We start from the raw sequence: 25,624 nt of genomic DNA, 5'->3' as shown, positions 1-25,624 counted from the left end.
CAACAAAGATAATTTTAAAAAACACATACACAAACATGGTTATCCACTGAAATCAGTACTGAGAGCATAAATGAGGTAAGACTTATATTTTTGCTAAACTAAAATTCATATGTTGGTGAAGACATGAGACACATGAGACCTATCTATGAAAACACTTAAATCACTGTGAAAAGTTGTCCAAAATTGTCATACGTGTTACAATGCCTTCAAACTTCTTTAAATTTCAGGGTTCTCGTAACAATTTCCATTAAGATTCTGCTTTAATCGACCATCACTGCTAAAAATTGTTCAGAGAGATTTCTTTCATATGTTTAAAATGCAACTGCCATATTAATCCAGTTTATCATGATTTTGTAAATATTATAAAAGCATCTCCATTGTCAGCTATAATCAGATTATTAGGTGGCATCTGACACTTTACCATAGCCAGCATCACCTACAATAACTTTTCAAAATCCTTTACATACAATGCATATTTGTAGGCTGTCAATATTACTGTACACAAAAACACATGTCATGTTTGCAATCCCATCAAAGCAAAATCAAATGCTAAATCAAGCAACTCAGTAGCACTTACCTCTTTAGAAGTGAACATACTGAGGCCTAGAGAAAAAGTAATAAATCAGATAATGCATGTAAATGAAGACCCATATTCCAAACTTCTGGAATGATACATTCCAGTGAGTATGGTTGCTTATTGCTCCCCATCTAAAAGCTGCGTACATTAAAAATTTGCTAAGTTCAACAAAACAAGAATCAACTTTGGTTTGCTGTAACATTGTTACACACAAAGCCGAAACAAGATGGACTCACAAGACACCTAAAGAACTACAGACTTGTAACTTCATCCTACAAAATACTGTTTTACACTTGAAATTTACCAAAACTAACTTTTTGTTGTTAAAAGAGAGAAGTAGAATCAAAAGTGAATTGGAATGGAAATTGGCTGTAAATACTTATGGTTATGGTTGAAGCAAAGTATAGGATGCACAAGGCAAATCCAGTCTGTCGCAGTATGGTTTAGTGGGCATAGTGGTATTTGGTCAAAGGTTGGACTTGATCTTGGAAGTCCTTTCCAATCTTAACGGTTCCTTGATCCTAACTCAGAATTATTGGACTTTTTAGTTTGAGAGGGACCTCTGGATGTCATCTAGTCCAGCCCTTATTCAGGGAAAAATAAACAAAAACAAATTACTCAGGGCCTTGTCTAGGTGAGCTTTCAACATCTTCAGGGTTAGAAAACCCTCTACCACTCTGGGAAATACGTTCCAGTGTTCAGTGACTCTCATGGTGACTTTATTTTTCCTGCTATCTGTAGGTAGAATTCTACTTGTTGCAACCTAGGACTTGGGTTCCCTTGTCTTTTTGCAGCAACTCCCTGAAAAAAGTCTTCTCTGGAGTCCCGCTTGAGATAGCTGGAGACCTCACCAAAATCCTCACTTTTCCTTCTCACATTAATGCTGAACAGCCCAGCTCCCACAGCCCATCTGCACAGGACATGCACACCAGCCCCCAGACACCACGGTGGCCTTCCCTGCACTCACTCCTCTACTTCTCTCCAACTGGGGAGCCCAGAACTGGACCAAATGCTCCAGTCTCACCAGTGTTGAAGCAGAGAGGATAAAAATTACTTTTCTTGACATACTGGCTGCACTTGATAGCCAAGTATAATGTGGCCATCTTCACTGCAAGAGCATGCTGGACACTGACTGACTTCAGTTAGTTCCCAGGCTTCCTCTCTGGAAAATGAGTAAAATGCTCAGCTAACAAAGAAGAGGTTTACTCACTGATTGAGGAAAACAAAAATTTTTATGTTTCTTTTGACTGGAAAGGGATGGATTTTGAAAGAAAAGCTATCAGGAGTGCGCTAAAAGTTCTCATTCTAGTGTAAGTTCAGTCAGATGGTAAATAAGCACAGATGTGTTATCTGGAGGCTGAGGGATTCAAGCAGCGTCGAGATTTTTCTACTCCCTCCACAGCCAAGGACAGGCAGAGCAGAATGATTCTGCCCCTCTGAGGCTGGAAAAATTGGTGGCTTCTCACTCCATGCAAACCAGGACAGTGATTTTTCTCCCCCAGACCTGGTCAGCTAGAAGCTAACCACAGTCTAAAACGACCTGGCAACTATACTAGTAAATAAACCAGATCATTTTAATTATCCAGGTGGGATTCCAGAAAGAACAACACAGCTAAAATCACCTTCTTCCCAAAACCACACCAGGGTAACAATTTGACGCTTGCACAAAACCCTGCCCTGGTGAGTTCAGCAGCACATACGCAGCCATTTAAACTCCTTTTGTGGAATGAATCTAGTCATGCGGAATTGGCACTGTGCTGAGGATGTCAATTCAAATTCATAAATGCTGAAAGCCAAATCGAGATCTGTAAAAACGTCCTTTTCAAGGAGATCTTATAATTACCTCTCACAATTACAGCAGATATATTGGGCCTGATTCCTCTCAAAAGATGAAATTCATGCTTTGCAAAGAATCCATGTGTACTTCCACTTACACAATTTATTTGTTATAAACTTCATGCAGGTCTTCTTGAAAAAACCTATGCATTGTAGGCAGTGACTCTGATGCAAATTGTAGCATATTACAGTTTGCTAAATATGATTGCAGAGACATTTTATCTTGTGGAACTCTATTTGTATCTCATAATTGTGAATTGAAAGTCTCTCCCTTTTTTTTTCACCTTCATCCATCCTTTTTACTTTTAAGACCAGAGTCAGTGTTCATGTTTAACGTAGAAGGAGCAAGTAAATAAAATCAGTATACAGAGAAAAAATACACGTGCCACATATGCATATATTCTAGCTACAGGCTTCAAAATTATTGTATGATTTTCTACAATTTCCTTAGGAAGAAATATAGCAAGGTAGATAAGTGAATAAATATTTATTAAACTACATATATAGGTACATAACTTAATATAGAAAGAAATTTAAGCTTTCAATGGCCAAGCTACCTTGTTTGCTTATTTCTATAGGGAGGTTACCAGTCTTTCTACTTAAATGCATCCACTAATGAAACTAATCTAAGTGTATGTTAACTTAGATAAAAAGTTAACATACACTTAGCTCAATATAAAAGTTGGGACTTTTTTTTCTATTGCTCTCTAACTATCACTTTTATTTAATAAATGGAAGTCACTAGCTGGAATGGAGTCTCTAGGCAAATAACAGTAAGCAATCATTCAAAGTCCATTATAAAACATTATAAAAGTGTATGGGGTAAAGACAAAGCCATTTCTGAAATAACTCATACAGGATGTATAATGCTGACATAGCTGGATCATCTTCCCTCCCTGCCTTTTGCTAGTTCATTACCAAACATGGGGTCACTACTGGAGATGCTTATTTAAGTTCTTGAAGGGACTCATACACCCTTTTGTTGACACAGCCACCATTTGAAGTTTGTGAAAAGAAAATGTCAGCATTCAGATAAAATAATTGAAGAAAGATGTCTTCTGACACCTGTCTTTAAAACATAAAAGGGCTGCAAATTACTTACAGTTCTGAAAAGGACACCTATCTAGATTCCACTTTAGTAGAGGAGAACAAGAGCATAGACATGAAAATCACTTTTACCTCTTGCTCTTCCCTTTATTTTTCTTCAACTGTCCAATAATACATGTCATTCACACTGCAATTTTTATCAAATATCCATTCAAACTTCCTACATAAGCATTTGCCAGACCTGTTAACTGTGTCCTGATAATTACAGACAGCAATCATCTATATTTGGACAGTGGTCAACAAATAAATTCTTTTCCAAATATGCTGCTTTTCATGCCAGTCCCACTTTGTCTTTCCCTCTACCCAACAAACAATTTGAGAATTTATCTGCTTGTTAGAATTTTTAGAGTGCACACTAAGATACAAATGTTTTATGCTGTCTCTTTATGCCCCCTGCATGTCTCTGTCAATACATAAGGGTTGCAACATATCCCACAGTAACCATGCTGGGTGAAACCAGACTCGCCTACCCAGATATCCTGTCCCTCGTGACGACCATCACTAGCTGCCTAAAGGAAGATTTCTAGAAAATGAAAACCATATAGTGATACAGTACCAGGAGGATACGTTCCCAGCCTTCAGTAATTTGAACCTTGTGCAGTGGTCTTTTACCATCTTGGATGGATTTTTCTTACCTAAACTTTAATTGGAATTTTCTGAAACTCTATCAATTTTTGGCACATACAATGTCCTGTGGCAGTTGAACCAGGGACTTTTTTGTTAAATCTACCATCTGTTAGTTTCATTTGATGACGTCTTTTTCTCTTACTAGAAGAATATTCCCTTCTCACTACACTCCCAGTTTTACAGACCTTTGTCTTAGCCTTCCTTCCTCGCTCTCTCTCCTCAACTACAGTCATCTTTTCTTCAGTCAGAAAAGTTCTAAGATTTAATTTTTAATGTAGTATTATTTCCCTTTGTTGCCATATTGTTTATGAAGATACTGAAAAACATATATCAGTATTGAAATCTCATGGTCATCTGTGATAAGACCTTTCCCAACTAGCAAACAAAACAAATAAAAACTGGTCAGTTTCCTACTTTTAAACAGCTATTTTCTAAATGGCCCATGGCAACATAATTTCCCTGCTGAGTAACCTTGCTATTTTTTTTGCAAATCCAAGTAAGTTGTATCAACTGGAGAGCCTTTTCCCGTATATTCACCAATCCTTTTAGAATATCCATCTAACAAGAAGCTGCATTGACTCCTGTCCAGTATATCATATTTATCTAATGTCCATTAGCAATATTCTTTCTACTTATTTGTGAAGCACAGATCCAGACTTCCAGGCCAGTTCTCTAACACCCTCCAGGACGCTTTTTGAGCACCATATTTGCCACCATTACACCAACACCCAATAGCGTTTTAAGCAGGAGGTTACAACTTTGCGTAACTGTTCAGCTATTCCATACCTGACTTCTTCTTAAAATAGAATGCCACGGGTCTCTTGGAATTTATCTTATCAATTTGTCTCACACTTTCTTCTACTGAAATTCTTGTATAGCTCCTTATTTAAGCTCACAGCTATGCAGGAACATCCAGAGGAAGTAAGCACTGGTGCACTGTGGCACAGTCCACTTCTCTCAGTAGTTCTCCATGCCTGCTCACAGCTGACTTGAAGAGGTCTGTTTTAGAGATTAAAGGATGTGCAAGACTCATTAACCAGAAGAGACCAATTTTCTTTACCCTCCTCTCTGCTCTTGCTACTACTTCACTCATCTTGCAAGAACTCATCTTGCACAACTTCACTGCCAGCATTTCTGAAGTTTGCTCAACTTTCTCTCAAAATTCAAGCAGATTCTCACTACATTCTTAATAGCTAATTTAAAACAGGTGTGAGAGGAACAGGATCCGTACCCTTATTCCAAAGACAGCTGGGAATAGCAGGCACTGTTGCAGAACACTTTTATCTTAGAATTCTGCTTGCTAAATATTATTTAAAACCTTCTGTGTTATTTATCATTTTATCTCATTATGTATTGTCTAGAGATGTAATTTTCAAAATGGGGTGGGAACACCTTGTTTTAGTGGAATTAGATTTAGCATTTAAAACATTCATATAGCCAATCAAAGTTTAATGAACTCTTCTGCAGACACTGTTTATTTTTGGAAAAGTTTTAATAACTTTTCCTGTAATTAAAAATAACATACAATATCAGAAGCCAGCAGCAATTAAAGGTAATCAAATTTGGGAAATTCTGTAGGAAGTACAAAAAAGATCTGTAGATATTTTGTTCAATGCTTATTATCAGTTGAAGTACTGTTTGCTTCACAAAACAGAACAATGCTTATCATTAAAATACAAAAACATTTCTACTAAGTTCTTTGCCTGATTTTCTTCTTTCATAAAATGCACTCCATGTGAAACAAGTCTTCAAAAAAACAAGGCCTAAAAAACCCTACTACTCAGGGTGCCTTTGAGGATATTTAATTAAAATCTAATCCTGCATTCATTAAGGCTCACATAAATTAAGCTGTCATTCATAAGATTTATGGATTCTCATTTGCATATTGCATACAATTCATCAATTACTCAAGTATGAAAGGAGCACATTTCCCTTGGAGCTGCATGCTACCCTGCCAACATTTGAAATGAGGGAAAGAGCAAGACTGTCAGGCATTCACACAAACTTTCTTCCAAATGTCTGCTCCTTGATTAATCTAATTTTCTAGCTATTCCTTACAAGATACAACAACAGCCCTTCTGCAAATTTCTATTATTTCTCCTGTCTTCATCATAAAATCTTCTTGTCTTTTACTAATACTTCATGTCTGACTGATTATTATTTGTTTGCTAATGATATGGCATGAATGTTTTCTTTATATAAATGCATAAAGCATCACATCAGAGTTAAAATAAAATGATTAGTATTTTCAGGTTTTGATTTTTCTGTTTAACATCACTAATTTGCTTAGCTGAGCTTAGTAAAGAACCTAAGCAATGAGAAAAAACACCAAATTATGAATCTACCATTTAAAACTGCCATCAGTATTGAGCCAGAATATTTCTCTTAGTGTGTAATGGTAATGTGCACATAATTAAACCATTAAAATTTAATGTTAAAATATAATTAAGAAAAGACAACAAATGTTTAGTGTGAAAAATCAGCTTATTTACAGATGCTGTAGTGTCTACCTGCCTGCACTTCTGAAAGTTGTAGGCAAAGTAGGGTTACAGGTTAGGGTTTTTTTGTTGCACATAAACATGCTGTGTTAATTCAATTGTCTTCTCTAGGGAGTTAATCTTGATTTCGGTGGCACAACTAGGAAGTAGCAGTCTTTGCTTGCCCAGTCTCTGGATACCTTCCAACATGCATGTGATCAGGTGCTGAACTTAATGCACAACACTCCTTCATGTCTGGGAGTTTCTAAATTAAAACATAGGAATGTGCCAGCACTATCTAAAATAACTCCGAAGGTCTGCTCTAAATCTATTGGCTCATTTTATATTGTTAATTACCTAGTAAAAAAGGAAGCATAAAAATACCAAAATAAAGCTGTACTTTTCGCAAAAAAAATCTTGTTTAAAAAATAAAAATATGATAAGGTATGAAACAATAAAAATTCAATATCAAATATCTCTGAACTTCTTAGAGAGATCATGTAACACTTTATAGTGCTGCTTCTCAGACCAAGGTAGCAGATTTATTTATTTTTTTAAATTTCAGTATAAAAAGTGTTGGGATCTTTAAATATGTGTAATATAAACCTAAGAATCTAGGAGCAGATGGTGAGCAAATTAGAAATAAATACTTCAAATATTAGTGATCTAAGGTTTTATTGTTCAAATGTGTTCAGCACCAAGTCTAGCTTAAAAGTCATATGCTGTCTCTTGCCACAGAGGGACTGTTGAACATTTGGACTGGATTACTGAGTGGCAAACAAATATTTTTTCTCTTCTCTCCTCCCCCAAATCTGTTTAAAAATGAAGAGAGATTTCATTCTAAACATAATTGCTAACATAATCCCATGCGAATAAAGTTAACTAACCCTGGAAAAATAAACAGATGACTAACTTTAATCAGAGAAATGAAGTCATCATTATGCTTGGTTTATAAAATAGGTTTTCATTGTCAAAGATAACATAACAGGGGTTTCTTTTCTGTTATTTTGGTTTGTTTATTTTGAGTTAGCTGTTCTACTGTAGACTGTTTAGGTCCACCCCTGAATAACTACCGCATTTATTGTCTGTCTTTTTAACTGTTGCATTCTCTGAGTTTCAAATTTCTCAGCATGAGCTGTCTGCTTAATTCCATCCAAGTAGTGTGTAATGAGAAAAGAATTTTCCCTGTCTACACTAATATAGCTTATTTTATTTCCTGAACCCAAACCACCTGTTCAGATTTTCTATTTAAAGCTTTGTAAAGCAATCAACTACCTCAGGACGTTTGTGCTGAAATGAAAGGCAGTCAGAATGAAGCTGCAACTTCTCCAGACCTGGTCCAACAAAAAGCATCATCTACGGAGTACTTTTTTTGGCTCCAGGGTCAGGTGGAGTTCACTTCACAAAATTCTCAACAGATCTCACATGTGATTTTCTTATTTATGTGAAATTTACTGAAAATATTTATAAATTTAATTCTGCAAGAGATTTTGAGACAAAAATAAATAAATTACTATAGAGTAATAAATAACTACAGAATTTATTTTAGTTTAAAACCTAAAAATCTTTGTAAATGTTAAAATTACTCTATCAACTTTGTCTGAGTCTGAAGGCACAAATCTAGGCCAAATCAACTTATTACAGCACTTCTGTGACTAGTCTTCAGTATAAGTATCTATCTCAGTGGTAAGAAACAGCTCTTCTGAAAAACTACATTTCAAAAAGATCCAAAAGACAAGCAAAAGTGTTCTGGAGCAAACACAACTCCAAACTTAATACTAAACTTTGCTTACCACTATAAAATAGATAATCTTCCAAAATTTCTTTGAATTTTTATGTTTTTCATCATTGCAGATCGAATGCAGCTTGAAATCAGTGGAATAAGGGCCATGGAATAAAAAGAAAGTTATTTAATATTATTATTCAGGGCTGTTTGTTTTTCAAATTTTCCCCTTTATACCTATCAACACTTTCACTTGGTCATTTAAATGTACACCTCCAAATACAAGCTTTGGTATGAATTTTGTATTGAGGAAAAGCCTCATTCAGTCCTTCCTGGAGGGAAGACTTTGGAGAAGAGCGATTAGCCTATGCACAAGATCAGCCTAAGTATTTCCGTGATTAAAGAAAAGCTTTATAAAACGTATCAGTAACAAGGCTTGTATCTTTGATGACATAACAGAGGGAAGGTTCAACTTCTTATGAACAGTATGAATCTGGAAAAAGAGCAATAAGAAATCTGTAGGGATATGTGGTTACAAAAAAGGTTTGAAAATAAACAGCTATGTTGCTTTGTGTCTCTTCAGCCTACTTAACTGATAAATTTATCCACCCCTTTGCTTTCTCTCCCGCTTTTCTGTAAATATGAGGGAGGGTAAACAGAACACTGAAGTATAGGGGGATAAAGGAAATTTTTCCTCTTGAATCACCCAGACACAGCAACAAAAAAACCCAGATCATCTTTTGTTGCACAAAAAGGCACTAGGCCTAGGATATTTAGGCACCTTGACTCCTAAGATTAAAAGCTTTCCCTTTCTCCATTTCTGTTAATTATTTTCAAATCTGTGTAGCTTTAACACCTTCCTTCCTTTTCATTAGCTCATGAATGTCTGCAAGACAGAAGTTCTGGTCTGATAATACCTGCTGAAGCACAAAACCTCTCCTGTGGATGCCAACCCAGAGCCAGGGACATTTAAATGCTGGAGCTGGTTCAAACACCTAGGAAATTTTCAGATAAAATCTTTACTAAAACAAGTTAGGATTGAAAGTGCATTTTATGGGAGTTCCTGTAACCTCACCAAAACATTATCATTTCCTTGCAAGAACTCTACATGCTTTAAATGAATTGTCACCGAGTGACACCTTAAGAGAGATTAAAAGTACAAGTTGAGTGTCTCCATACATTCCACATGAACATAAAACTGTATTTCTCATAAGAAAAGCCATTTCATCTGTATTTCTTAATTATTCTTCCATGCCATCATATCCAGATGTAAAACAACATTATTTAAAATAACTCAAGACTCCACTTTTTTTGAAGTACTAGATTCTGAATGAAAACTAGATTATGATCCTAAAGCCATGAAAAAAAATTATAAAAAAAAAAAGGGATTAAACTTCATTGTACCTTAGGGAGCCCAAGACTGACTAGGTGGAATTTACATGACAAGAATTTCTTTTTTTAAAATGTACTTTGGAGAAGTGATAGATCATAGACACCTCTACTTCAGAACCTTCTCTTTTCTCTTTTCACAGACTCACATTTTTGCTGTCCTTTCACTGCTGAAGCTTTAACCAAATGAAAACTCAAACTATATACTGATATTTCTTTGGGTTTTTTTCTAGTAAACAAGAATCACTCACAGATAATCAAGATAAAATAATGGAGTTTCACTGAACACGGCAGTGAGATTTAAAACAAGAAAGGAGAAAATGACAATGAAAGACCACTTTTTTATGTACAAAATGGGTATATAAATGAACCATCTAGTTTATAGTTTATATACATAAACACAGGCAATTCTGAACTTAAACTTCAGGTAAGTGGGCTACTGGGATAAAGAAAGTTTGCTATTATGTAAAACTGTCTTTAAAGATGGTTATTTTTGCAAAGAACAAGAAAATTACATTTGATTTGATTCTTTAAAGAGTAACATCTAACATCAAATTATGTCACAATTACTACATAGACAGTCAGATATAAATGTCTCACAACTAAATCCGTGTATCGCAACCAAATCCTAACTGGTCACACTAAATCTGTTACTAATAGATTAGCTGAAGTACCAATTCATATCACAATTATCAAAATCAGCTTTCTTCAATATAAAAAAAAAGCTTTTTTATATTGATCCTTTCTTCTCCTGTCAAGCATTATTCAAAATCAAGTAAGACCTTGCTTCTGCAGCTGCAGAAAATGTAAACTGTATTAAAGTGGAAATGAAATTAATGCTTCTGCATGTCACTCTGCAGTACAGGGGCACATGCAGGTGCCACATCTGTGCATTTATACAATGTGATACCACAAGCGCTCTCCGTGGAAGCATGTTATGTGTTTATCACTACTGCTAACATAACAAGCTTTAAGCAGAGTGCCTGGAAATACCCAAAACAGTCTTGAAAAGACAAATGACCTCTGTTTTCCTAAAACCACAGCAGTTAAACAGTGGAAAAACTTTGGTACCAATGACTCATATGAGGCACAAGAAGGCTACAGCAATAGTTGTAATTCTTATTACCAAGCACGGCAGATCCCAGTTCATTTTCTTACTAAACTTCTGGGCAGGTTTCCCTCTTCTCTTATTTCAAACACTCAAGAATTAGCTTTGGGATACTGATGATTGCTTGAATTTTGAAATTATAGCTGAGGCTATGATATATACATCATCTGCAGAGAAAACTTCTTTGTGAGCTGATAATCTAATATAGTACACTATATAGTAGGGAAGGTTTCATCACACCTACCTATGGAATGTCAACAATTCCCGCACGCTCTAAGCAGAAGCTGTCTTATCTCCAAAGAAATCTTAGCAAGCAAAGACAGCAAGAAACAGGAGGGGCCCAAGAAGTCCCAAAGAGCATTAAACTGTATCCTCTTAGGCTTCAAATGTGTGCAATAAAGAACAGACAAACTATTTAAATCTTTGAATTCTTTATGCATAAGTCAAAACTAAGCACAGCAACAGCAACCATCAAAAGCAACAGTCCCAAATATTTGAATGAATTTAGTTATAAGGAATTGAACAAGACCTACAGCACAGTTATTAAACTGAAGTCCCTGTAGGGACTTCAAACACAGCACAACATACAGTGCACAAGAAAAGCAATTTCATAAAAGTAATATCTCAAACATAACATTTTGAAAAAGATGCTGTGGGCAAAAACTAGTACAGAGATTCTCTATTCACCACCTGGAATTTTCTTGTTCATCTACACATCCCCCTCAAATCCACAGATCTACAGACTCTCCACTGCTGGCTTTTCTCTGTCAAATATGTTTTCACTTACAGCTTTAAACCTGTCTCTGTTAGGTCAATCAACTTCCAAAATCACTAATGCTAATGGTTAGAAGGGTCATTTTCAATTCCCGTTTCCATACTTTAAAAGGATAGCGTCACTTAAAAGAGCAAGCTGTAATGCTCCCGGTACTTATAGTTTTGGGGACAGACAAAATACCATATAACAGAGTAGGACAGACAGTATCAAAGTAGAGATTCATACCAGCCATGCACACTGACAGTCAGTGACACAGGCAAATGAATTACTTCAGCCACAGGAAACCACAAAGCAGAACTTATCAAAAGCACTCAATAACAGCACAGCTCTGGCCTCTGAACTTTGATGACTTGGTTTCTATAAATGCTATCTATTTTTTTTCTTTCTTTTTGAGCTTGAAGCACTCAATGCTGTACTTACACCATGTTTTTTTTCATTAATTCATAAGAGTATTAGGAAGGAGCAAGTAGGGTCAAACTCTAATTCTTCCCACGAGCTGTACAGAAAAGAAGAACACTTGCAGACAACAGGAAGGAAGGCTATGTCTTTTGACTTATTCTGCCACAAAATAGACTTACTTGAAGTGAAGCATTAGTGGTGGCACTGTCTGAGATGTTAAGACTTTGATCATCTCTGGCTGAGGTAACTTAAGGTGTTAATCATTTTCAAGCTCCTTCAGCCACATGCCATAGTCATCCTTTCCTCCGGCAGAGCTTAGAAAAGGGAACATACAGCTATTTCTATGTTTAAACACAAAAATTCTACCTTCACTGGTTATTTAAGTTATTCTTAAAACTAACTGGGTTTTCACCATCAGGTTTCTCCTGAACTGGCATTGCTGCCTACTGCCCCAAGCCTGAAGAACATTTCAAAGCTGTAGTGAGCACCTTGTTGAAAACCAAGTATATGTATTTCACTCCTCATAGAAATTTCATCAACATAGCTAATGTAAAACTTCTGCTCCTTGTCTAATCCACCACAAAATAAAATTTCTAGTTACCTACTGAAACACAAATACTTCTGCAAAAATAACTGTTCTTCAGATAATGCTTTTCTAAGTTAATTATTCTGAAGGAAAGAATTACTGCAATTTTAGGTAATGAAAGGAGGAATGAAGAAGTTTTGGGAGTGAGAGCCAGAAGGACACATAAAGCAATAAAAATTGCTAAAATCACAATACACCAGAAAGCTACCAGTTGAACCACTGATACATGAAAACCTTACAAATGGTTTAGAAGTTCTTGTTTTTCGAAGTGAAGACAATATATTTCACTCGTTGTTTGGAAAACACAGAGACTATTTAACAAGGATAATGCTTCAAATATTTGTCTGGCTTCACATTTTTAACGTAAAGAAAAAAGTGTCAATGCTTTTTAATAAACATATAGTTTAGAGTTCATTCAGTCAGGGAAATAAAAAGATCCTTTATCTTCCCTACATGTAGACACTTAAAATGCAGATGTTGCCATTTGAGTTTGTCACTCTATGATCTTTTTGTAATCCATGTAAAGCAATAAGCACTTTTATGTCACAATTCACTTATTTTCTATGCCTACCTGATGCTGATATTAATAGCTTTGTAGAAGTTCTCTTTGTTGACTATATGCAGAGTCTAGACAATGAGCTCAGATGTAGACATTTACACTGTACACTGCAGAGAATAAGTAAGCCCAGTATCACCCTTGCTCTCTTAAAATTGAATTCACTGATTGTACATAAGCCTAAAGTCAACAGCAAGCCTAACGTGGTGGAATCTGTACTCTGAGCTGCTTTACCTTGTACCAAGTTGCCACTCAGTCTTAAAAATTACTAATTCTTCTTTTGTGGTGGCAAAAGTTCCTGGTGTATCATTCCATTAAATATTCCTTTAAACCAGCTTTGAATCTATGCCAGCTTATACGGAGATGGGGGAAAAAACCTGCTACATCTTAAATTAAAGGAAATTTAACTTCTTTTTTTTTTTTTTTTTTTTAGTTAACCTCCAGCTTTTCATAAAGGGTACAATATCAATTTATATAGAGTGAGTACAAATAGCTCCAGGAGAGTTCAGTGAAACATAAAGAGAATACAATAAAGGTAAGGAAGTTTATCAGTACTTTTGAAATTATCTCCATCTCTTTGAGTCACTTGCACACTAGAAAAACATGTAACCTGCCTTACAAAAGCCTGGTGTATCTTTGCATCCCGCTCAGAGAAAATAAGGCAGACAGTGTTCTACTTTTGACAGATCTCTGTCAGTAGATCCTGCTCCTGGGAACTTTAACATCATCTAGGCTTCTGTCTGACATGATCAGTTACACACAGATGTAGACATGTGCTCTTCACATGTGACTGTTTTTTCTTCTTTTCACATTTTGAGATGCAGTCATAAAAAGTGATACAGAAAAAAGTTTTTGACATATAATGATTTTATATATACCTGTACAATTGGATAATTGTTATATTTTTTAAAGTCATAATAATTGAGTGTATGTTAAAATTAGTAATTTACAAAGTAACATGACTAAGAGATAAACCAGATGGTTGCTGTAAGTAGATACAGTAAAAACCACAAACCAGCTTGTAACATAGGGCACCTGATGGAATGTCACATCTTAGAATTTATTTACAGGCCTAAGAAACTCCAAATCATTTCAAAAAGAATTCTTAAGACAAAAAACAGGAAAAAATCAAAGGGTTTATAGGACAACTAGAAAGGGTGAAGCTAACATCATGTTTTGAAGTCTCTTAAAGCATAATATGATATGCAGAACTTTCATCTAACACAACTGTAGAAGTTTTATGGTTGAGTTAGTTCACAAACATTACTCTAAACTAAACTAATTCTCCTTGTGGTTTTTATAGATTCCAGTAAACAAATAAAATTCCATTTGGCTAAACTTGGTTTATTTCTGACCCAACAAAAACAGATCTACAAAACATAAAACAAAAAATAGGAACTAGAAGTTTTTAAGCACAGAAGGTCATTTCAGTGCTTAATATGTACACTTTGTAAAAATACACAATACAGACACAAAATAATTTAAAAAAAAACTTCCAGCAAACATAGCTATGATTTTCATGGCATCATTCTCCTATCAAAACACAAAGATAGCGGGTTTTTTCAGCTAGATCTCCATCCACTCTCCATCTTAAGGCTGTCTGAGGACAGACAAAGCTAAAGATTGCCTATTAATCTCTATATTATGATGTGCCCTGAACTGTCTTGACTCCTTATTTGAAGTCCCACTAGTGTGCATTCAGCCCTTTTATGAGTAGATCCATTCTCTACAACCAAGATGCCAGGCTAGTTTCTTTCTAGGAGTGTCTAGTCTGTCCTGCCCACAAAACAGGTAAAGCTTTGTCATTTTTCTTGGTACCTTAACTACTGACTTCCATCAGTGTTCCTGTTTCATGAGTACTGGAATCATTTATGATACCCTTAGCAATTACTGAAGAGTAAACGTACTATATAACTTAACCAAAAATATTAGATCTGCATAAAACAATGCATATAATGCCAAAATCCTGTCCATAGTTGATAAAAATAAATTGAGTGCACATACAAAAAAGACGACAAAACAGTGATGGCTTTTTTAAAATTATCTCAGGTTTTTAAAAATTATTCCTTCGATGCTGTCAGTTCTGAAAGGTCAGTTTGCATTCTAGTAAGTATGAAAAATATACGTATTCAGCAGTAAATTACAAAGATATTAATTTGACAGGTATGTAAACAAAAAATTAAAAGTATCATTTTCTTGGAAAAAGGAAATGTCACAGTGGAGAGAAACTAATAGCAGAGTTAATAAAGAATCAGGTTTTGGATCAGTCTTTTTTATATTATACTAATGTCCAACACTCATGGTGATGACAAGTTGGAAGAGGATTGAGCATCACATTGAAAGAACAGGATGGTCTTGAGGAAAGATGAATTTTAATGGTGCAAAGTGCAAGGTCACTCACTCAGGGACTATAAATAAGAGTAGTTGATGTACGCTAAGAACTCCTAAGCAGGGAATAACCACGGAGAAGAAATATCCAGGTTTATTAGCTGATCCCTGGGTGACTGCCACAGTGATGAAACAGACAAATGCAATTCTTGAACATACCAGGCGACGTACTTCTGGTAGATCAGAAATGAAGACTGACATAGGAGGTATCAGTGGGATATTTTGCCTGTATAATCTTAGACAACCTTCTTCAGAAAAATAAAATTCACAGAGAAATAAGTCTAGAGAAGGTCCAAATGCATGATCATGGAATGGGAAGGCTCCCAAGACAAAGCTGAAAAAGTTTGACTTTCCTAGTATGGGAAAAGCAAAGGCGAAGGTGGGATATCATTCTCTTTCACAGCAACAGGAACGGTCTGATGGATTTGTAAGGGAATATTCAGACACTGCAGGAAACTGCAAGCTGCTCCAAGTAACAGTGTTGTGATTAGTGAATGATCCCAGTCACTGCGATGAACAGTCCTCTGCCAGCTCACACAAAGCTATTGGTGCTACTGGCCATGTAGAGGAAAAAAAAAATAAAAGGAACTTACACCTACAGATTTGCCAAAAATTAAACTGATTGAGGAAATGCTACACTGCAGAGTTTCCAGTCTGAGTGACTGGGGAAGCACCAGGAGAGGTCTCACTGGTAATGGACCTAGTTGTTAGGTATGGTACATTGTAACCCTGACTCAATTGTTCTAAAGAAGGCAAAAATGAAGAGTAAGAAACAGCATATATCAGTATTTCTTGTTTTATTATTTATCTATCTGTTACCTGATGAGGTTTCATGCTACGCCCACCCAAATGGCCTGTGAATAATTTCTCACCTTCAAAGAGGTAATAGTTTGAGTAAAACACATCTCTAGAAAGCATATATAAGGAGCTACCAATGGGATGTGACGATTGCAAGGCTTATTTCCAGTAATGCAAAACTAGGACAAGCAGTCCAGATATTACACCTCAATATAATATCGCCCACTATGACAAACTTGAGAAAAGTCTTACTTTCATCTGCATTCAACAATATGCAATTGCCTCAAAACTCCATAATATTGAAAATGCTTAAGAAATGAAGAAATTAAAGAAAAACTTGCATATCAAAGCATCACAAAAGAAATCATAATTAGTAATAGCTATTACATGAAATATCAAGATCAAAACTCCTTTATTCTAAATACTTTCAAGCCTAAAACTTACAAAGCACTACTTTCCTTTAGTCATTTTATTTCATGTTGAAAAATTGTATTTTTGCTTAAATTCTAACGCAGTTTTATAAATATATATTTGATAGGAGGTAACAACATCACACTGCAAATACTTCAGAGAACTGTAAGATAGTAGAATTTTAAAATGTCAACAGTCTTAAGGAATCACAGCTTTGCACCAGTGATGCAAAGAATACACATCACCATAACTTCTCCCTGGGGTTTTTGCCTTTTACTGGTAGAAAATACTTTACATGATAATAACTTTTTAAATACATATCTGCTAAATCTTTTAGAAATACATAATGTTGTAAATTTTGGTGAGTAATGCTGAACTAATAATAGCATGTTTTCTTTACTTAGTCTTTCATTTTAAGCAAAAAGAGATATAGATTATATGCTGATTTTAGAAGACTTTGCTGTTAACTTCAGAGTTCCAGTCAAAACCTGACTGAAGATTCCATAATTGCTTAAATAGCAGCTACTTTTACAATTGTCCTTAATTAGGTCCCAATTTAGCAAATCACTTGGCCATATGCTGAGGTCCCACTGGATTTAAAAATGTGCATAGAGTTGTGCATATGCACCAGAGCTTAGTTGAATTGGGCTTTAACATGAGACATTTTTAAATTGTTTTTAATTTCTGGAACTTCTGTAGCCTTTTGATTTTTCTTATGTTTCTCCTAAGTTCTTGGGGATTTCAGCTACAATTGCTTCTGACAATTACATCTAGGCACATAATACTTTTACATAGTACACTTATTTCTAAATGCTAAGGTTTGGCCCTGAAAAAAGAATTTCAGACTAGTTAATTTATGTTTTTTAACAGTATATCAAGTAAGAAATAGATGGCACTAAACCTAGTACCTATCACCAAACACCTAAAAATAAGATGGGCAGCTCCTTCAATTAACAGGAAATTCCAAGAGAGTGGACAGACTAATTTCTCAAGAAAACTAAATAATTGAAATCATTGTGGTTGCCAAGCAAATTTTACTGCTTCAACTTTTCAAGTAATTTTGTTTTCCTACAGGACTCTGATATTTCTGGAGCCAAACATGGCATAGGAAAGCTTTCTTTACCCCATGGGGCATGTTCACTTGTCCCTCCTGTGCAGCTGAAATTGCATATATATTTGTCTAGTGATACTGATCCTCTGTGCTGAGACAAGAACTGTCCTTGGGGTCTTGTGGAGCCTGCAGCAACAGGTCTCTCTCATCTGGACATCTCATCTTGGCAATATCAACAAACTGCCTTCAAAGACCATAATCTCAAATCAGCACGATAAACTACAGGAAAAAAACCCATGTATTTGGAATCTTTGTATTTACCCCTGGTTGCTAAATGACTCACTAGGCATTCACTTCATATTTGCAAGCATATTTAGGCAAATGGGCAGGGGGGACAGATGGGGGAAGACTAGGCTTTAAATGAAAAACCCCTTCCATAAACCATGCCACTGAGAAATCGGACCATAAATCCATATTGTGGTATCTATGATATGAACAGAGAGCAGGAAAAAAGGGTATGTATTGACCTTATGCAGCTCTGAGCAAACCACCTTTTAAACCATGAACTACAAAAGATGCAAAAAAACAGCATCCAGAATTCAAAGCCACCCGAATGAGAACAGACAAGAAATCATAAAATCACGAGTAAGGTGGAAGGGACTACAAGGGAACTATCCAATTGTTTCATAATTTTTCACAAGAACTTGAGAATACCCTATGAAAACACTAGGCAACAGATCTGGAATAAATTTAGGCAATATTTTATTTCAGCAAAGCACATGAAAGTCAATGCCAGAGGATGCTTTGATAGTCAAACTATAATTCTGCTCAGAAAGAGATTAGACAATTTAAATCCAGCTAAGAGAGTCAAGATGCAATTCAGGCCTGGAAATCTGTAAATCACTGATTGCCTGAATATAATGTGTGCAAACATGGAAGGATCTATATCCTAAGCAGCTTCTACTGGCAAATACTGCACAAAGGGTAATGGACTGAAACACTGCCCTTCCTTTTACAAGATGATAAGGGAAGACAGGAAGGAGGTACACTGGCTAAAACTTGGTTGTGCAAGCCAAATATGCCTAATTTCCACCCAACATAAATACCGGCTTTTTAAATCAGAGCTAAGTTTTCTCTGTGCATGCTTGAGGCGCTATAAGGACACAGAGAAGAAGATTTACTAAATTTACACGGCATGCATGTTTCTAGATTTAGCCTGCACAAGGTTAATCTGCACTATTCTATAGTTTAATTTTATATTATCATCTGTTAATTTGATGAATGAGTTAAAGGTTTCTTATTAATATTTTTAACCAGAAACTCCCATCCACTTATAAGTACAAAGGAAGATGAAGAAACACTGTTAAACAAACAGTACCTTTTGCATTTTTTTCCATGCAGAAGTTAAATATACAGATGCAGCCTATTCACAAATCCAAAACCTTTGTTTTAAAGAATCATATGATTCAAAAACTGTATGATGGTACTTATAATGGCACAAGATTAAAAACTCTGATACTTTGGCCTATACAAACAAGAAACTTCCTCTATCAATAGCAGTCAGGAAAAAAACCAGTACTTGTTACTGTATCACACATAAATGTGATTTTTATTCACTAGCTTCAATATACATTAAAATGAGCTAACATATACATATAGAATAACAACGTGTAGAAAAATTTAAGGTGGATAATTATGCTTACTTTTTAATGGGAACTGAACTCTGTTATTATTACTATCTATTAAAATTCAAAGAACACATCAACAATAAAATAAAATCATTTCTTGACATATCCAGGGACTTCTGAGACTGACAAAAGAGACCATAATAAAACCAGCTGTCATATTCTATTATAGAAATAAGCATTTCTGAAATTATTAAATGCTACATTATCTAGTTTAAGCATCACTGTGTTCCAGTATTTCATACACACTAGCTCCTTCCAAAAACAGTTTGTGTGGAAACTTTGTACAAAAAAAACTCCAAAGTCACATTTGTCTTTTCACAGCTGATACAAAACTGAGCTCCAAAGATCTTTCACTGAACATTGAACATTGCCAGAATTGCACTGGCAGTAATCATGTCATCACCAATATTCACGAGAAAAGTAAAGCAGAGCAGAACTGGACTGAATTAATTTGCAGAATTTCTTTCCTCTTTAAAAAAAACCCCAAAAACCTAACCAAAATAACAAGAGAGAAAAAATAACAATAGAGAACTTATTCTGTAAAGTTAAGTACAGAAAAAAAGAGGTATCTTCAAAATGCAGAATATAGCTGGTCCTCTACCAGACCAGTGATAGAAATTTTCAGGATACTACATAAATCTACTACATAATATCATAATACTAGACTCATTACATTAATTTTTCTTCTGTGGCAGCCTAAGGCAACTGCTCCCTTCATTGACATAAGGATTGGCATAATTATTAAAAAAACCATATGAATAGATACTTGTTTTGTTTTGTTTTTCAAAATGTAAGCCATTCAAAACTGGGTGGGGGGGGTGGGGAGGAAATAAAAGAGACATGCTTTCAGAAAAACAATGCAAGTATTTCACTTTGACTTTCATAAATGCTAGTCTATGTGAGTTGTATCTATACTGGCAATCAAAATTAGACCACAAAACAGCATAATGGACATGGATTTTATTACTTTAATTTGATCATAGATCCAATAATGAAGGACAGGCAGATAAAATTGACTAACTTAATATTTATGGGAACTTGAACTACTGAAGAGATTAGTACTTTTACCCAGTTAAGCTTCCAACTGTCAACTGTCATTACAGGACCTGTCACGAAAAGCAAATGATACCAATGTTGAACTTGTAACATGAGTGTTGGACCCTTTTACTGAGAAACAAAACACGCAAGTTAAACCAGGAAAATGCATTGCTTCCTGGCTTTACATTATGGACAAATCAATGTCCTGGTCCAGCCACAATAAATTACCTTTTACCAGGATAGATCCACTTGGTTTTCTCTGTATGAAATGTCAGTGGAAGGTATTGACAAATGTCAGTGGAAAGCAAAAACACTCATCTCAGATTTTTGAAAAGACCCCAAGCCATCTCCACCTCCCTTTACACACCATACCCCAAAAAATCATGGATCTGCCAGCTTAGTAAGTTTGGCAATATTCACAGACACCAGACAGAGTGAAAACCTCTCTGGTGATAAGGCAATCTTAAGCCAAACAGTCTGTTTTCAGCAACTCTGAAGCTCCACACCAGTCCACTGCTATTACTGGTGGGTGGGGTGTGCACAGCACTACCCGTTTGAACCGACATTTTTCAGTTCTAGTGGAAATGCGTAGTTGTGGTAATTTTCAGCCCATGAAGACTTACAATTTCAGGTGGTGATGCAGTTCATGACACAGATACTTGACACAGAAAGAAATAATGAATATAGAAGGTCAGCGTAAGACTATTTATCTATATCAGGCCAAGAGAAGGCATGTTTGCTCTCTAACCAGCCATTTTCTGAGCATTTTTTCTTCCTCCCTTTCAATCTGGATTACAACTTTTGTCCTTCATTACTCTGTTTTCACATAATCTTGCATGACCTACAATCCTAAAGTAAAGGATGTAGTAAATCACAGTCATGCTAAATCTGCAGACCTATTACAGTCATTTCCATGTGACTGCTTGGCTCTACTCATGATTTTGGCCACCTCATACCACCACAAAATAAAAATTAAAGAAACAAAATCTGAACCCTTAAAACATGATTGCTGTTTCCCTACTCTCTCCTGCTTCAAGTTGGATGAATAGGTAACTACTCTGAAGTTCATCTCCCCTTGCGCTGTGAGCTGGTATTGAGAATGGAAGACATCCATGCTAAAGCCCATTATTTAGTGATGAGAATCAGAGTGATGGAGTATGGCTTCATTCTGTGCACATACACAGAATGCTTGAAGTGTTATGTCACATCACAGCATTGTGCAACCGTTTCCAGTAGTTTATAACTCATCTCTATGCCCCTTGTCTTTTGTTAAGTGAGTTTTATGAAAGAAAATGCTGTAAAATGCAACACCAGGAGGTCAGCTCAAATGTTTTCTCACAATTAATAAGAATATTGCATTTGTGTAAGGCTGCTTTTGGGGGAATGGATGAAATTAGTTTTGGTAAGAGAAAGCCATAAAATGACCATTAAATTGTGAACACTTATTCTGGGGCAAACTCTGATTTTTAGAGAATCTGACCTCCAAGAAATTAGAAGAAAAACTCAAGTTTCCCTATGAGTGCCTATGATTTTGCCAGAAAAGTCAGAGGACTAGAGTAAATAAAAAGTCAAAGTAAAATTAACAGGAAACATTACCTTTGTACATTTTGGGTGCTACTTGTTTCTGCTCCCAGAATGGGGGGAGAGGGGGGCAGCTGTCTATAATAAGATGCTAATGAGCAAACTTCACAACTGTTACAAGAACTTCATAGGCATTCTGTGAAGTCCCAGTATGAGTCTTAGTCTAATTTTGGCAATGACAAAGTGATGGCAGCCTCTCAGAACAGAATTTGATGCCACCAGTCTATGAAGCTGGACTCAGACAAGCGTCCATCAACAGTCTTTTCCATATCACACAACACTTGAATGAAATCCTCAACACAGGTTCCATCCACATTCCTCAAGGAGAGCCAGTGAGAAACTTAAAATATTTCATAGGGTCTTATGTAATGGAGAGCCAAGTATTTACTGAATATAGCCTTTTTTCATTTCTGCTTTGGCCTCCACTTTCTGTTTCCCTCCATTGTAATCACATAATTTTTAATGCACATCTTGTTTGAAGAAAAAAAATCATTATATTGTCCATTGAGTAGACAAACTCAGTTAAAAAGATAGAAAAATAACTTTTCTATTGTTTGGGTTTGGATTGTTGTACTTTTTGTTTTCCATTAATGGTCAAATAAATCAAAAGATGACACTGTACAATGTAAAAGTACAAGCATGAATAGCTGTTTACATGGACTTTAAATATTTTGGTAATGTGTGGTGTGCAAATTACCAAGATATGAAGAGAAGTTCTGATTTACATTGTGCAAGAATGAGGTTCATACACTATTTATCCAATGTTTATTTTTACTAATCCAAATTATTACAATAAAAGAATAGCAATATGTGGTCACATAATTAGCTCTTATAATAATTAGAAGGGGAAAAAAGCCCTTACTGAGGCAAACACGCATTTCTGTGCAATTTAAACAGGAAGTCCTTGATGATTAACATTAATTGAGAAAAGGCTTTTCTAGCAAAGAAAAAAAATCCTATGTGAAACATTAAACAAACTTATCTGATATTTATGGTTTTTTTCTTTAATAATTAATGAAATGTAAATAGTCAAGGGAGTCTAGAGTTTTGCTTTGTAACTAGCTACTATTATAAATGGCAGTCAGATGTTTACAGAATACCCAGAACCCTTTTGTGTGGAAGGAGGTTACAAATCTGCCCCTTTTCCCTGTTCAAAGTCAAAAATAATGGTGCCTGATCCCCAGAGCATTCATTGCAAGAACTGTTTGCATATTCAGTTATTGTTTCTGCTGCGTCAGTCATCTGCTGAAGTTCACTCTAATGTGGCCCTGATCAATTCTGCCAGCTGTGCTTAAGTGCTGTTTACTATAATAACATCACACTGCATTCTTATTTGGCAACAACAGCTATGACAGCACCTAAATGCATTGAGAAGCCAAGATTTTATCATGTACACAGATCAAATTGGAATTGTTTATGGAGGCCAGTGTTGTTCTATTTCTGTCCTTTCTAGTGAATACCAATACCACAATAATGGCTTTGCCAAAAGCATTACTACTCTGCCCTTTCTAATAAGTGAAGGTCTTGTTGATCTAAATACTCTATAGAACATGGAAATGATTTCATTATGGCAGTATACACATTTGCACTGGGTAAAAGAGACAGAGAGAACTTAGAAGACGGGCAGATTAGCTAGAAACATATAAACTGGTATCACTAGAGGAAGCAGATAAATACTTTGTAATTATACCAATATATCTGGTAAGATTCAAAAAAATAATGTAAGTGTCCAGTGCTTAAAAGGTAAAGAAATAAAAAACCAAACCAGAGTAATTGAATAACAACAGAAACGCTTGGTGTGGCACAAAGGTCTCCAAACATATTTGCAACATTTCAAAGTAGTTTCACATATTTTTCCCAATATGCCCAACAGTTCGCTTGGCCATATGTTTAGTAAATCAAATGTCTTCAATATACAGGCATAGTTGAAAAAGCCATAAAGAATGAACCTGATCCTCCTTCTCCTGAAATTGGTTATAAATACTGCAATAGAATCTTGTCCTGGGAGTTATTTTTTACACTGTGATAACACCCCACAGTATGCTAGATGTTTTCCAAACACAGATGAAGACACATTTCCGGACAGCGTACATATAAAAAGACAATAACAGATGAAGCAGGGGAGGGGCAAAAAAAGAGTAAGATCTCCACGAAAAGGTTGCAATATAGAGAAGCATCGGTGTTATTAGCCTCGATATTTTTGAAGGACAGAGGCTTTTCCATTATCTTTAAAGTTTACAATGCTGAGCTTCCCTCAGTTTATCCACCTACGATTCAATCTTTGTTCTTTTTTCTTCATCAGCTGCCAAGTGCTGCTGAACTGTCATTTCTTCTCCTCACAGCCAGTATACAGTCCTTCCTTTCCGATATGGACAGCTCAGTCCTCACATAGACCACAGAAATAAAGAGAGAGGTTCTGAGGAACCACAAACATGCACTCATAGGACCAAAGCAAAGGAAACTTCACAGGAGGAACACTGCGTTTGACAACCAACAAGAAAATGGTCTTTAGTAGGCATGGAGAGTTGTGAAGACAGTTCTGGGAGATAGTTCCTGAAAACCATAAAGATGGGACTAAAGAGGATGAAAAGTGCTAGACATGACCTAGCAATGTGCTCTTGCAGTCCAAAAAGCCAGCTGTTTCCTAGGCTGCACCAAGAGAAATGCAACCAGTAGGTCAAGAGAGGCGGTTTTAGTCCTCTACTCCACTCTCCAGACTCCACCTGTGTCCAGATCTGGGGCTCTCAAAGAAGGACATGAACCTGTTGCAGTGGGTCCAGAGGAGGCCCACGAAGAGGAACAAACTGATGGAACATCTCTCCTATGAAGAAAGCCTGAAAGAGTAGGGAATGTTCAGTCTGGAGAAACTTTAGAGCAGCCTTCCAGTACCTGAAGTGGGCCTTTAAGAAAGACAGGGACAGACTTTCCAGCAGGGCCTGTTGTGGTGGCCCTACAATGGGTAATGGTTTTTAACTAAAAGAACGTCGATTTTGATCAGATGTTTTAAGAAGAAGTTTTATTTATGGAGGGTCATAAACCACTGGAACAGGCTGTTCAGAGAGGTGGTTTACGTGCCATCCCCAGAAATATTCCAGGTCAGGTTGGACAGGGCTCCAAGCAACCTGATCTGGTGGAAGATGCCCCTTTTCATTGCAGGGGGGTTGGACTAGATTATGTCTAAAGGTCTCTTCCAGTCTAAACTATTCTTTGATACTATGATTTCATGATATGTAGAAATACGGAACCAAGGACAGTTAGGTAGGACCTTGAAGGAAATTTCAAAAAAATATCAGCTTCATATATTGGAGGAGGTAGGGTTGGCTTTTTTTTCTGGAAAGCCTGAAATACACCACAGCACAGACTTCTTGCAGGCACTTTTCTACAGTGTGGCAAAAATTCCTTCAACTATATCAAAATGCAGAAAACAAAAACATTTCTCTCCCCAACAGCTGCACAGAAGACAATTCAAGATAATGCAAAAAAGTCCTACACACATTCAACGGGAAGGT

The 25,624-nt window shown here is 36.0% G+C and overlaps 1 protein-coding gene across 7 annotated transcripts in view; it reads right to left on the bottom strand.

Annotated features, from left to right (window-relative positions):
• DACH1 (dachshund family transcription factor 1) overlaps positions 1–25,624 on the bottom strand; it is a 348,123-nt gene that overhangs the window by 226,662 nt on the left and 95,837 nt on the right. The window lies entirely within an intron of this gene.

This window comes from Lichenostomus cassidix, chromosome 1 (genome assembly GCF_008360975.1).
Source record: "Lichenostomus cassidix isolate B80296 chromosome 1, HeHo_3.0, whole genome shotgun sequence".
Lineage (NCBI taxonomy): Eukaryota > Metazoa > Chordata > Aves > Passeriformes > Meliphagidae > Lichenostomus > Lichenostomus cassidix.
Note: the sequence above shows the minus strand (reverse complement) of the source record. Positions and strands in the feature narration are given on the sequence as shown.